Here is a 9662-nt window from a genome sequence, read left to right on the forward strand (position 1 = left end):
ACGACAACAACCTTGTTCTGCTAATGCTTCATCTGTTGAGGAGTAGAAGGGAGGTAGAAGACCGTGCTGTGGCGAATGGAAACCGGTGAGTGCAATGAGTCCGACTGCTCTATCTCAGCCCGTTGCTATGCAGCCCGTTGCTATGCTCGCTATATACGTCATTGTGCCAGAAGAGCAAGGAAACGAGCATGCGCAGAAAGACCGGAATGAACTTAAAGAGGAATGAGCGTATACATGCACACAAAATTCTTTCATTCGGAATGACAAACGGAATAAACCACCCCCTTTAATCGGATTTAACTTTCAATCGGAATGACCGTTTACATGACCACTTTTAATCGGACTGGCGTTTCATTCCGATTAAAAGTGGAATTAAACTGTCCATGTAAACGCATTGACTGTATATCGATAATACTTTCAAATTAAAATAAAATAATTCGAGTGAATAGGCCGACCAATCCTACATCTTACCGAGGAATCTAATGCTGCATTTACACACTGTTGGCACGATGGGAAAAACAGGAAAGCTCCTCATATTCTGATTTGTGTTCACCATATATCTATTAAAAGGAGTGGATACAGCGTTAGATTCGGGGCCCTATTCAGTCCAATGAAAGTTGCTCAGTGATGCACAAAGCCAAAAAGTTGATTTACCCTTTACCTCTGTATCGCCAGGCCCACAGAGCGAGTTTACTTGAGACTTTGAGCCGGAGAGCTTACTTGAATGGGGATAAAATGATTAAATTTTCTTCTAGACACTTGAAATGGATCAAATCCTGATAGTGAAAGGAGTCATTTCGTGGGGGTACTGATGCTCCAAAAAACAAATTTACTGATTTACTTTCACAATTAAAGTCTATGGGAAAAAGTATTTTGGGGTCATAAGGCATAACGTGACGCACCCAGACGTTGTAATTCCACATATGGCCACCATATAAAAACAACTTTTTTGGGGCTTGTGTTTAGGAATTATTCCAAGATGGCTACCTCCACTGCTGGCTTTGTTGGCACACCAAATAAGCATGCTAAATTGGGTTATTTGATTTGGTTGCATAATACCGTAAAACTTCAATTAGTAGCCCGTGTTATTATTCGCTTAAATCACTGAACTCAACAGACTTCTATGTAGGACAAAAAAAATCAGGCTTCAAATATGAATCATTCTTTTGATCTAGCTCCAACAGGCAGGGCATCAGGGATGGTTATGGCACCTGGCATACAAACACAACACCACTTGATCCTTTTAAAATAATATTCATAATTTGGATTAATTTTTAGATGGAAAAAAAATCTCTTTTGATCAGTGGACCCTAAGAACTAAAGGAATATGGAGAACTTACATGGTAATCAAGAAAAGGACATGACAGCATTTTGTCATGCAGGTAAATCCGAATGAACTACGGTATTCTCTGGTGCTCATGGTTTCAGAAAAATGAACCGAACAATTGAATTGTGGAGATTCTAACTGAGCTAACAATGTGTAGCATCTACATACTGACAGAAGTTCTAACATTTATATTTGTACGTGTGATCCAAGCAGCTAACTAACATTAACTCAAGTGGGTAGCCAACAATCCAGTTTCATACACCCAAAAACATCTATAAAATGAACCGCTTGGCAACCAGACCAGGCGTCTTAATTGAGACTAGGCTCTTAATTGAAGTTTTATGGTATTAGCAGTCCATTTACCATTGAGGTCAGATATATATATATATATATATATATATATATATAAATAAATAAAATGTATAACGCTTTATAAAATGAGTCATATCAGCGTAAATATAGGATTTTGTTTAAGTGTAGTAACTGTCAGTGATGGCGATGTGCCAAATGGGACATGTAGTACTCAGAAATTCCTGATATCTCTACCTCTGTATGACAAGGGTCCATAAACAATTTCACTACACAACAACATTATATATGGACAACTTCTATATTTAGAAGTAAAGCAACTTCTCAAACAGCAACTAGGTGTGATATTGCCGACACAGACTACACTAAATTCACTCTTTCAGGTAGTGAGAAATTTACTCCATGTGTCCCAAAAATCCCTGCTTGCAGTCTATTTAGATCAAGAGCAAAGGAGCCCCCTCATTCTGGATATTCACAAAATTAGCATGTGAACTTCCTGCCGGTTGATACCAAGGGCACTATGCGGCATGCAGCAGGGGGCCGCAGGTTGGAATCCGGCCTGCAGCTGCTGCGGCAAGGATACTTCCTTTGTACATGTGGCACCCACCCTAGTCCGAGTGGGCGGAGGTTCGCTGCATAGATCAGCCTCTCAGTAAGCGGAATGAGCCAACCCCTGAAGTCCCGCCCTACCACCTCCGGTTGTGTAGCAGTTTTCAAGTGCACCATTGCTGTGGCACTGCCAAGAACGATTGTGATTGGTTGAAAGAAATTTTAAAAAGCCGGGGCGTTTTTTTCTCCAATCTTAAAGTGAGAGTTGGCGCAGTCAGACCTTTCTTTTCTTGAGAAAGGTCTGGTGAGCGAGACTACACCCAACCCACTGAGCTACTGAGCACCCAATTATTGAGTTTTTTTAAAGGTACTTTTTGGCGCTTTGAGCACCACAAGCTGAGCGCCATCTAATTCAATTATATGTGAAAGAAGGCAGACATTGCTATGGACGATATCTACAGCCATAGAAAGAATTTTAGTTGTTATGTGGACATCTCCATTTTGGCCTATTCTTACCCGTATTTTTTTTATAATAAACAGAAAAATACAACTGTACACCAATCAAAGTTTCTGTCTTCCACCAGCTGAGACTGTCGTTAGCTTTAATTACCTTGTAAACTCATCATAAAACTTGTCATTCAAACTCGACAGAAACAAAATAAAACTCACCAAAACCATCTCAGTTGGTCTCGTAATGTCAGGGTCTGAGTCTCCCTTCTCTCCATTATTCTCACACTCTGTATGTTTGTATGTTTTATGTTTCTGTCTCTCGTGTGTGTGTTTGTTGTCTGGAGCTGGAGCTGGGCGTGGCGTCAAGGTCTCCTGCTGCCTCACAAGGCTGCACACCTGCTGCTCATCTGTAATCAAGCCTCCTACACTCTCTGTTGGATGGGAGCCTGGCTCAGTCTGTGTGGTATTCAGTTCAGGCCAACTTTTTTGACTCAGTTTCCTCCATATTCAGTTCTTTAGACCCCAGCCTCCTGTTACGATAGCAGTGGCTAGTTTTAAATCTTCCTAGGTGGTTAGCTGTGGATGCCAAATCCAAAAAAGTAAAAGTCTCACAATAAAATAGAGAATTTCAAAGTGCAAGGACAGATTTCTCTGCTCTCACTGCCAGCTCGGCAAAGTTAAAGTACCAAATAATCACATAGTGCCCTGCAGAGTGGCCACCTTGTGGTAAAACATGAATGAATGCTTATTTATAGGCTAATTTAGACATAATAGGCTATTTTACCTTCATTAAAGGCCTTATTTTTGGTCAAAAATGGCTCTTTTGATAGTAAAGGTTACCGACCCCTGACATAGCCACTGTCTCAGCTACCAGGTGAGCAGCTCTAGCCCCTTCGGAGGCAGCTACAGCGCATCATGTTTCAACAAACACGACATAAATGGCAACAAAACAAACATAAATAAAACAAATATGTGATGATTTAAAGGTAACATGCTTATTTGGAAATGTAACATTACTACTCCACTGATCGTTTGGTCGTTGCTGCAAAACCTTACTTCAATGAGTTTGTGACTTCCCACAAGTTGGTTCGTTTATACAGAAGTTAGTGCTCTACAACAGTTGCAATGGCAATAAAAAAAATAAAATAAAATGGCAAGCGCTCTGACCATCCACCTATTTTGATTTGAAAACACTGGAGCGTCTGTTCTGGTCATTTTCTTTCTATGTCTCCAAAACTCACACCAAAACAGTCTGCACTGATAAACGGCACTACAGGTAAGGGCAAAAACATGTCTTTTTGATTTTAGGGTGAACTGTTCCTTTAAATATCAGCCGCAGAGGTTTATAAAAAATACATGTTTGTTAGTTGTTGTTTTTTTAGATATTAAAGTGTAAAACAGGATCTATCAGCTGTCTCATAGTCACAAACTGAAACTCTAAGCGCAGTTCAAACCAGTCCAAGTACTGATCACAAAGCCAGACGTCCACTGCCTTAAATGCAGGCAATGGGAACATTTGTTTTGTCTCCTCCTGGAAGAAGCCACCATGACTGACTCGAATCCTCTGCAGGAGCACAAAGAATGGGTTCCAGTTTGGGGCAGACCCAATTTTGCATGGCTGACATTTAAAATGATTGATTCCTCCAGGACAGTGTGCGCCAGTCTCCTAAATATTGTCTGAGCTGGAGAAGATGAGGGGATCTGACAACAGGTGGGAAGCAGGGCCTCATGGCCTTTGCTGATAATGAGGGATTTGTTTATGTAAATCTCGAACGACATACTCACAAACTCCCTCAGAAACCTCTGCTGCCACTATTTCCCATCAACCCTGCTCATCTCCACTGAACCCCAGCTTACATTTCCTCAGCTTCCCTGGGTGCTGAGCAACGAGCGAGAAGTCCAGCAGCTTGTGTGATCTGTGCAGCGGCAGAGCTGAGATGTGCAGCGCAGGTTAGCCGGTGGGCTTTTTAAAACCTATTTTGCTGCCTGGTTTGTTGCTATGGACTGTCTGTTGCTGATAAGAGCTGGTCAAAGCTTTTCCATTTCTACCAATGCTCCTCAAAGCAGATACACGCCTGCTGTGCACTTATCAAACACATGCTCCACATAAACAGATACACACACAGATTCTACCGCAGCTGCAATCACAACAATAACCTGTCGAGATTAGTGTGTAAAAATAGCTGCAATAATGTAAACACCTGTAGAACACAACGACTCCCGATACAAAGCCCTGGCAGGAAGGTGAGACTGCTGATGTTCAGAGAGGTGCAGATTTAACTGTGTGGTGATTGTCCAAGCTGCTGTTTGTGATGTTGAATTGGATTGCATCACTGTATATTGTAAGATGCTGTTATTGTGTACCCACCCTGTACCTTTTCACTGTGGGAAGGGAGATGTGTTTTTCAACGGGTCTTTTCAAAGCCACCGCAGCATATGGGCACAGAGAAAAAAAGGTGCTTATCAGCAGAAGAAATGAATCAATTTGCCAGCGTGAATCACCTCTCTGTTTCCCAAAACAGCTTCAGCGTTTGCGGCGGCAGCTGGCCCCTTTGTAGCCTCGCTGTGTGCTGTTTCACACACACATTGCTCAACTCGGAGGGGGCAACGGTCTGAATGCTGCAAACTGATAAATCCTTCAAGATCCTGGTTTTACAGGAAGTCTCAGAGGGTCTGTCATTAGTAAAAAACATTTTTAAAAAAGCACCATTAAGAAGAGTTTTTGTTCAGTAATAAAATCTAAAGCACTGCTGCTGTTTGCCTCTGCTCATGTTCTATAACCATTATGTTTATTACCTTATTGTTTGTTGCTGTTGGAAATATCATGATGTTAATAATTCAGCCGCAGAAAATAATATGGTGATGAGCAACATGACGGCAATGATGATGATAATGGTGAAACAGACAAATAGATGACAAATCAGAAGATAATCTTTCTTGTCCTCTGCTCAGCGGCACCTGGCTCGGACTGCACCTTGTGTATTAATGGGTTTTTGAGGAACTGCTGTAGGGCTTTGGTTTATTAATGTGGAGGAGGGAGCAACACAAAATGTTCCCAATTAAAATGAAGATGAATTGGAGCAGCAGGTCCCCTGTTGTGGCTCTACTTTTGTGTGTGTCTCTAAATCTCTGCCATACAGACAGGTCATTAAGCACTAAAGGCTGCTCTGGTCCCGCAGCGGCAGTGCAGCCTGAAAACATCACATCCCTCTAGCTGTGTACTGTACACCAGAGCCACGAAGCTGTGCAGGGCGGAGGAGTTGGAGTTACTTAACATGCATAATTCAAGTGTCTTGTGCTACACTGTGAAAACTTGTGTTCCCTTAAGATTTCACAAACTGCTCTCTTATCAATTTGATTTTTATTTTGGCCAAAAGAGGAAGAATTTTAACTTATAGAGGAGTAAATAATATATGAAATGAAATTAACGTTAAAGACCATAAAATCCCAAAAGATCAAATCTCTGAGGTTGGTAAGTTTTACTGGAAAACCAAAAGTAATTTAGCATGAATTACAAGGAAAACAAAGACACTTAAACTGGCACATGACGTCCACTCATTCTTAATTACTTCCAAATTTTTGCTAAAAAGATACATTTCTAGTGTACAAGTGGTCATCTGAGCATGCAGGAATGTAATGTGTCTACAAGCAAGAAAACAATTACACATATCAGGCTTAAAGTTGATAATAAATGAAAAAGTTCTTTCCAGAAATTAGGTTTAGTATGTGAGACATTACGGGTGCTTTCACACCTGCCCTGTTTGGTTCGGTTCAATCGAACTCAAGTTTGTTTGCCCCTGAAGTGCGGTTTGTTTGGGCAGGTGTGAACACAGCAATCACACTCGGGTGCACACCAAAACAACCGGACTGAGACCTTCTTGAAGAGGTGGTCTCGGTCTGGTAACAAATGAACTCTAGTGCGGTTCATTTGTGGTGAGAACGTGTTCCGACCTTGATCTGAACCAACTGCAGTCACATGACACATTGTTTGGGTTAAACATGAGCATGTTACAGTCCTGGAGGATTATTAATGTGCGCCTCCTCCTGTACTGTCTTAATATGCACATTCAGCACATCCAATGCATCAAAACATTGTTTTCTAGTTGGAGCCGCGCCTCGTTTTCAAACTGTATGGTTTGACTAAAATGAACAATGACAGCAATATAGTCCACCATGAGCAGCGCTAAAATCAACCTGCATAGTTGTCCCTCCATTGTGACATTAGAAAGTGTCACATTTATCTTGCAGGTGTACTCTTCTTCAACATTTTATTTACTTCCTGGATTTTTCCCACTTGGAAATTCTGACCGATCAAGAGCAGCTTTCTCGGGCAGGCATTTTATCTGCTCCACTTGTAAATGCTGCTGTGAGAACACAAACCAATTCTAGGCAATTATACAGCTTTGTAACAAAATTAGTCCCTGATTCAGACCAAAGCAAGACAACTCTAGGTCTGAAAGCACCCTAAAATATGCAGAGGTTGCTCAACCTAAAAAACAGTCATTTGGAAGTAAATTTAACTTATATACCTTTCTAGACCTTTCTAGATATCATATATTGCTTTACAAAAAACAAAAGAAAGACATAACACAGACACAAAAAATGGGTTATTCAACCAGTAATAATAATAATACTACCCTTATTTTGCATCGCACTTTTCAAAACAAATTTACAAAGCAGAGATAAAAAGAAGCAACACAAATCACAGACCTAATTTGGACGATACAAAGTGAAAGTGTTTTGGTCCACACAAAATGTCCCAAATTAATCAAATGAACCCAAACAGATCTAATCTGACAATCTAACGCAGAAAGGCAGGTTCTTCACAGGATTTACAGGAAGTCACTGAGGTTGTTTTCATATATGAATTCCAGACATGTTCTGTACAGAGTTTCTCTTTCACACATGCTGCTACGTGTGGCCCTATGTGTTGTATTGAACACCATAGTGGGTGTGGCTGTTTTTTTTTTTTTCCCCAACTCTCTCTGTAGGAGCGCAGCACCTGAGAGTAACTGGGAGGAGAGAATAAAAGCGAGCTGAGGGGCAGACTGTGGGGAGACACACAGGGTTCATCCTAAGATCCATCCTTGACTCCTCAACTCCTCTATCCTTGATCACTTGACCTGGAAATCAATTGACACCCACGATCTTGAAGGATGTCTCAATTTGTCAAATGCTCTCAGAAGAGTTGAGGAGAGAGGAGGTGCAGCCTTTTACAGACTGACACACCCCCCAGACTGGATAACAGTTACTGACTGGCCAGCCCAACACTGCAGCTGATCAGACTGATCTGATGCATCCCAACATCACTGGAGTTTGATGACAGAGTTGATGACAGGGTTTAGTCCGTTTAATGTCTGATCCAACTGATCCGGACACGTGCATTCTCACATACAGCTCGTCAGGGTAGCGTCTTGATCATTTCAGGTTTGCAGTGCATGTGTGACAGGGGCTTGTGGTAGCGAGGTGAATTTAAACACAGAGGCTGATCCAAAGCTTCTTTACTTTCAGTCGACGTCGGAAGAGGACTATTTCCCTCTATTTCCCCTAAGGCTGGAAAGTCTGACGTGATAATCTGAGTTGGAAGTGATTTGATTGTCCTCACTCAGCCTTTAGTTGTGCCTTTCAGCTAAAACATGTCCGATGTATTTTCATATAATGAACAACCAAGTTTTGTTCTGCTGTTGTGATGTGTTTGTGCATCACAGGAGTCCTTTGTGCCTCTTTCTCTTGTCTTTGTCACTCTGCGTGGTGCCACTCTGATCACTTCATCTAATGGCGCACAAAGCTAAAGGAAAAGAGACACTGCCGATCATCTTCTCTTATCTCCCTTGGGGCTCAATGTTACAGCATAACACACACAAACACACACGCACAGTTATTCACAGAAATGTATCTTAAGTCTCCTTCACCTCCCCCTCCACCCACGCAAATACTTAACTGAAAAGTTTACAAAAAGTTCTTTTTTCCAGTTGCCCAGACACTCAGTGAGCTATACGCTGTTTACCCCATTATCGTCCCTGACCGCTGACACCAAATCAAATGGAAAAGTACACACACATATATTTGTAGCCGGGGGAGACGCTGCTGAGATATGAGATCCACATCAGGTCAGCGGCTTGGCCCTTCTAAATGGAGAATTGTCTTGGTGGCCCACTCTTCTCCCCTGAGGGAATACATCGTCTGGTCTGGTCTGGTTTAGAGCCGCAGTTCAGTCTGTAAAATACTTTAAAAGCTCTAGGTTATAGTAATCTGCAGGGAGTAACCCAGTTTGTCTAGAGCGATGGTAGGGAGAGAGTGTGTAGATGTGCATATAAGGGAGTATTTGTTAACAATAAAGGTTTTTACAAGATACAGAAGCTTAAAAGATTTAGAGGTCATTTTGTACCATAATTCACAGATGATAAAAAAAACAAAGGCGCTTTAGCTCAAATGTCTCCAAGGAGGCTTTCACATCAACGACCCAGGCCTAGATCTGAGTATACTTGACTCCGAACTCCTGTTGGACTACTATGTTACGCAACTAGGAGTTTTTAATCAGTTACGGAACAGTTTCAAATGACTACTGATGCCTCTACATCAAATGGCAGTGCAGCCGCCATGGACAGACCCAGATCCGGCTTCGCCACCACCTCTGACCTGCAGTTGGAGCTCCAGCAAGATGCAGAGAGCTCTGTGACTGACAGCAAGGACTCCTCCTCTGGCCAGCAGCAGAGCTTTGCTGCACAGCTCTGCTAGTCCCTGCAGATGGTGGTCTCCATGGCAGCAGTGTCCATCTGCGGTGCCCTTTTCTTCACAACAAAAATGTCACAAAAATGATGATGCAAGTGTACAGAACAATATTAGTAATGTGAAAGCTGAGCCGATTGTCATACCTTAGATTCAGGAAGAGCAATGTGGGTTCTGTGCTGGCCGTGGCACAGTGGACCAGCTCTTTACCCGTGCGGGGCTATGGGAGGGGGTACAGGAGTTAGCCATCCAGTCTACATGTGCTCTGTGGACTTGGAGAAGGCTTACAGCCGCAGGG

This window comes from Epinephelus lanceolatus, chromosome 6 (assembly GCF_041903045.1).
Source record: "Epinephelus lanceolatus isolate andai-2023 chromosome 6, ASM4190304v1, whole genome shotgun sequence".
Classification (NCBI taxonomy): Eukaryota; Metazoa; Chordata; class Actinopteri; order Perciformes; family Serranidae; genus Epinephelus; species Epinephelus lanceolatus.